The following is a 6,278-nucleotide window of genomic DNA, read 5'->3' on the forward strand; positions in this document are numbered from 1 at the left end:
TGTGGCTAATAGCAACTGATGGACCCCTGCTCCATATGATTATCCAATCCTCTCTTGAAGTTTGTCTATGCCTGTAGCCACCATCACTTCCTGCAGCAATGAATTCCATGTATTAATTACTCTTTGGGCGAAGAAGTACTTCCTTTTGTCATTTCTAAGCCTACTGCTCATTAATTTCACAGAGTGCCCACAAGTTCTCGTTTTGTGAGAAAGGGAGGAAAGTACTTCTTTCTCTCAGTGCTCCCAAGGACTGGAATGGTACGCCAATGGCTGACATCACCCCCATCTGCTACGTACGTTTCTTTTGTTTGGTATCAGTTGCAGCATCTTTATTCTAAAGGCCACCATTACCGTCTTCTTGACCAGTTGGGCTAGCTTGCTAAGTTCCTCACATTTGGGGCATGAAAGGGCTTCTGGCACACTATCCCTGGCTCCTTCTTCCTGCTAAATGCATTGGTTCTTGTTGATGTGTCTGCCTAGCCGGTGGAGCCCAGGATCTCTCTGTCTATTCTTCCCATATCTCTCATAACTTTATAAAGGTCTATATTCCCCAGTTGTTGTCTTTTTAAAGAAGTAGTAGAAGAAGAAGAGATTGGATTTATATCCTGCCCTTCACTCGGGGTCTCAGAGGGGCTTACAAACTCCTTTCCCTTCCTCTCCCCACAACAGACACCCTGTGAGGTAGGTGGGGCTGAGAGAGCTCTTTCAAGAACTGGTCCTGAGAGAACAGCTCTGAGAGAACTTGTGAATGACCCTCACTTGATGATGAGGCAGGGATCTGTACAACTCCCACAACAAGGGTTGCCAAGTCTACTCACCCCTCGGAGCGGGGGAGCCTTGCCGGGCTCCGGGAGCTCTCGGTTGACACACGTGCTACGTGCTCACGTTGGGGGCATGGCCCAGATCGTCGGGGGGGAACCATATGGTTTCCTCCCCACCGATCTGGGCCACGCCCCCAACATGAGCGACGTGGCTGCATCACCTCTGGTGACGCAGCTTTGGGGGCGGAGTTCCCCCCGGGGCCCGATTCCGCCGCGGCGGAAATCGGGTCTCCAAAGCGGGGGATTCCGTGCCCCCACTTGGCAGCCCTACCCACAACAGTATTGAAAATGGTGGGTGCTGTTCTCAGTTGCTGAATGCCCAGGGAATTTCTGGCCCTAAAAGTAACTGCCCTGACCTGGATGGCCCAGGCTCGCCTGGTCTTGTCAGATTAAGAAGCTAAGCAGAGTCAGCCCTGGTTAGTATTTGGATGGGAGACCCCCAAGGAAGTCTTAGGGTTGCTATGCAGAGGCAGGCAATGGCAAACCATCTCTGTTCATCTCTTGCCTTGAAAATCCTCCGGGCGTCCTTATAAGTTGGCTGTGGCTTAATGGCCCTTTCTACCAGAAGTAACTAGGGTCCCATTTATGGCAAAGACCTTTCAATTTTATTCAGGTTTAACAAATTCCTTTCGAAATAAATGTGGTGCCTGAAAACTTCAAATGGTTTCTGTGCATCTTTGGAATTAATTGCACATTCTTCATGCTAAGTTAGAAAAAACAGACATACTGCACACCTTTGCGACAACCATTTTTTATTACAATCTGATACCACTCGACTTTAGCACAACCGGAGTTGATCAACATAGATTATTAATTATGATACTGCCGCTATCTTTCTCTTTAATCAGCAAAGGATATCAAGGAGTCCAGGAAGTGGACTATATAATTCCATTTATCTTTGCCTTGTAGTGATAGGGATAACAATGATTTGCAAATTACTTCGACTACAAATGCACAATTAAAAAGTGATAAATATCAAAAAGATAGGCTGCAATTTCAAATCAAAGCCACAAGTGCAGGTCTTAATCCTAGTCGTCAACTTTAAACTCATGAGTTAATTCTCCTCTTGATGTACACACTTAACTCCCATTAAAATTAATGGGAGCCACACTTGTTCATCAAGGAAGGAATAGACCCCATAGTGTGTATATTCTTCAAATAATAGGGATTGGGTAATTACTATATTATTTGTACATTAATTTTCAATTTATCATGTAAATGTGCAGTCTTTGTGATCTCACGGCCAATTATATAGAATAATTTTAGATCTAGCAGAACATTATCCTTTTATAAAGAACATGTTGTTTTGTACAATATCCTAGTACAGCAACTAGCATTGCAACCACAACAGCTATCCTCACTAATTTATAACTGGAGTATAGTCACGTTGGGTTAAAGGCAGGAAGGCAACACACATTTCTTGTCTAAATAAATATTTAGTATGCAATGAAGTAAGTCAGACTTTGCTTTGCACAGCCACATTTGTGAAAGCCATGGAGGAGCCCTGGTGTCTGGCTTCTTGCCCCCCACACTGGACAATGAGGTTCTCCATTGTTATTAAGGGAAATTCTCCCATTTTTCGCAATAGATTTGATATCAGATTTTATAAAAAACAAAACACAGATACAACCTTTATTTCAGGAGTGAGAGATGATAAATAGATAGATGGATGGAAAGGTAGATAGACAGACAGACAGACAGACAGACAGATGATAGATAAGTGTGTATATATGTGTGTGTGTGTGTATTTACTTTCATATATCCCTTTTCCCCAGTGGGGACCCAAAGCAGCTTACATCTTTCTCCCCATCCTCCATTTTATCCTCACAACAATCCTGCGAGGTAGGTTAGTCAGAGGATGTGTGAGTGGCCCAAGGAAGACCAGTAAACTTCCATGGCAGGGTAAGGATTCAAACCTGGGTCCCCCAGGCCCTAGTCCAATACTTTAGCCACCACACTACACTGGCTCTCAAATGAGGCTGGCTCTAAAATCTGTAGGGCTGCCAGCTTTGGGTTGAGACATTCCTGGAGATGTAGGGGGTGGAGTGTGGGGAGAATGGGGTTTGGGGAGGGGAGAGATTTCAATGGAATATAATTAGGTTTGCCAAATGCCCTGGTTTGCCAGGGGTCCCCCATTTTGGGGTGGGTTCTACCTGTCGCCGCCAGATGGCTGGTGGGGGAAGCCCGGCTCCCAACACTCACAGCCACCCCTTTCCCTTCTTTCTTGAGAGAGAGGGGTGGCTGCCTTTAAGTTCATGGAACCCGCGTTTCCTCCCAAGCCCGATCTCCGCTTGAGATTAGGCTTGCAGGGAAATGCCAGCTCTGTGCACTTAAAAGGGAAACGCCGGCTCTTTGCTCTTAAAGGGGAAACGCCGGCTCCATGTACTTAAAAGGGAAACGCCGGCTCCTTTAAGTGCAGGGAACTGGCGTTTCTGGAGATCGGGTGCACGGGCTGGGGGGGGGCGGACATCCCCAACGTGATGTCATCATGTTGGTGATGCCCCGCCCCCTCCAGGAACACCCCCAAAGTCCCCCGCTGGGGGTGGAAGATGGACTTGGCAACCCTGGATATAATGCCATATCATCCATCCTCCAATGTGGCCATTTTCTTCAGGGGAACTGATCTCTGTTGCCTGGAGATCAGTTGTAATCCTGGGAGATCTTCTGCCACCACCTGGAAGATGGCAACCCTAAAAAGTAGGGATGGTGAAGTGTACACACACACACGCACACTCCCCCCGGGGGAGGGGGTTAGGAAATTTGTTGTTCCTGCCCTTGTCACAAAAACAGCAGCCTCTCTGCCTCCTCCTGGCTGATGCTACTGCGGGCCATATTCTCTTACACTCAGGGTCAGTGGCTGTGAAATGAAGGGTCATGAACCAGGAACACATGTGCATCAACAGAAGAGCTTTGACCAGCCAAAGGAAAAATAATGAAGCAAAGGCTCTCAATATTTACATCAGGCCTACCCAGTGCAGAGATAGTATGCCACCTGCCAATCTTGGAGGCAATGTTTTAACCTCACAAAAACCAGTCTCGGCAGTAGCTGAGTCAGAGAGACCAAAAATTCTACTTTGTGAGCTACTGGCATTAAAGCTGTGAGCAGGTGATTTGGCTACGGCATGAATTACTTTGCTCTGGAGCCACCCTTCTGGAGCTAAGACAAAAATGTGTGAGCCAGAGGCTAAAAAACTGTGAGCTAGCTCACACTGACTCAGCTTAGAGGTAACACTGATGGGGACTAGTCTGAAGTCTCCCAGTGAGCTTCTATAGGAGAGTGGGGATCTGAATAGGGTTGCTAGGTCCCTACCTTCTGCCAGTGGGGGGGGGGGGAGAGGCTCCTTCCTGGGATCTTCTTGGTACCATAGAGTTTTTGGCTGAATGTTAGGGCATTCCCCCCCCCCGTGACATGCCTGACATGATGATGTCACCAGGCACGTTGGATGCCAGGGAGCTCTTTGGGGGAGGGGTGGATTGGGGGCCCAGAAACTGGGGGGAAGCCCATCCCCATCGGGGGGATGGCAACCCTAGATTTGAACCTGAGGCCACCAGATCGTACTCTGACACCCTAACCACTACACCACACTGGCTCTCTTATACCACACTAGCTTACTGCTGTAGACCACCAGGCTCCCTGTTTCAGTCCTCAAAGTCTGTGGCATTTATCAAAAGGTTAAAGGTTACAATAGTTTGTACAGACATGGCTTCCAGCTTCATGGCACTGAATGATAAAGGTGACATTCCATGTAGTAGAAAACCACCAACACCTTGGTGTCAAACTCATTTGTTATGAGGGCCGGATCTGACATAAATGTCACTTTGTCAGCCGGGGCCACGTGCACCATAAATTTAAATGCCAGTTACCTCAGATATAAACTTTATAAATGACACAGGAAAACCCAATTAACAATATTATTTTTACTCAAAATACAAACAAAAGCAATTGATTCCTAGGAGAGAAAACAATTAATTTACTGGTGAACCCACAAAAGCCCCAATAAATGTATGTAATCATATGCAAGACTAGTTTTCCCCCCAAGGGATACCATAAAAGGGGGGTGTCTTACATTTCCATAAAAAATAGTTACTTTTTGTATATATGGCACTTTCAGGAGACATCTTCCTCAGCTCTCCCCCAAAAATCCAGCCTCATCAGCCGAGTGCTGCTATGATCCATCTCTCACTTTTTTCTCTTCTCTTCCCCCATTCTACTTGTGAGGAATTCAAGGACGCACACCGAATCTACCCCTCTATCACCCCATCCCCAACAACAACAACACTGTGAGGTGGTCCAGGCTGAGCAATCAGCCTGTGGTGATCCAGACGGCAGGGTCCTGGCTCAGGAGGAGGGAGGGTCTGAACCTGGCTCTCCCAGATCCACCCCAGTTCAATCCAATCTCCACCTCCTCCCACTCGCCCTCCACCTCCACCACCACCTCCTCCTCCTCCTCCTCCTCCCTCCTACATTTCCCACAGAAATGGTGGGGCTGAGGGGACAATCTGATGGAGTGGCTGTTTCTGAAATCTCTGAGGGGTACTTTTTATCCTCCTGTGACCCTTTTTCCTTCATGGGCTGAGAACAGGTGGGTGTAGAAGGGAGTTCACTTATTCCGCCTCCCGGCTCACAACAACTGCACCCTTTTTTCCATTCATACCTCCACTTGCTTCCGATGATGGGACATCTTTCCCCCTCAGAGCAGCACACACAAGACAGCCCAGTTGTCTCCCAATCTACACACATTCTCCCTCCTCTCTCCTCTGCCAGCCCTGTCCCTTCACTGGCAAACTGCTGCTTTGTGCACCTGCTCTTGCCAGCCCTCTTCACAGTTGCAGTCAGGTGTGGTGGTGGCATTCTGCTTTCCTTCCCTTGAACCAGTTGCTCACGGGCCTGATAATAGCCCTGGGTGGACCACTTCTGGCCCCTGGGCCATTTGTTTGACACCCCGCCTTAGACTTTGGCTGTTATGGCTCAGTCTTCAAAACACATGACACAACAATCATCACCTTCATTAACAAAATGGACTTATGGGGAAAGCATTACGGGGAAGGGTGACACCCATTTGCCAGAGGTGATCTCTTTTTTTTTTTTATCCCCCATACACCCAGCCTCAGCAGCCGAGTGATGCTATGATCCGTCTCTCACTTTTTGTCTCTTCTCTTCCCCCATTCTACATGTGAGGATCTCAAGGACGCACACCGAATTTACCCCTCAATCACCCCACCCCCAACAACAACAACACTGTGAGGTGGTCCAGGCTGAGCAACCAGCCTGTGGTGATCCAGACGGCAGGGTCCTCCTGGCTTAGGAGGAGGGAGGGTCTGAACCTGGCTCTCCCAGATCCACCCCAGTTCAATCCAATCTCCACCTCCACCTCCACCTCCACCTCCACCACCACCTCCTCCTCCTCCTCCTCCTCCTCCTCCTATTCTCCACACACATCTTCTGCCGGTACGTGC

Source organism: Gekko japonicus, unplaced genomic scaffold, assembly GCF_001447785.1.
Source record: "Gekko japonicus isolate JY-2015 unplaced genomic scaffold, Gekko_japonicus_V1.1 scaffold236, whole genome shotgun sequence".
Classification (NCBI taxonomy): domain Eukaryota; kingdom Metazoa; phylum Chordata; class Lepidosauria; order Squamata; family Gekkonidae; genus Gekko; species Gekko japonicus.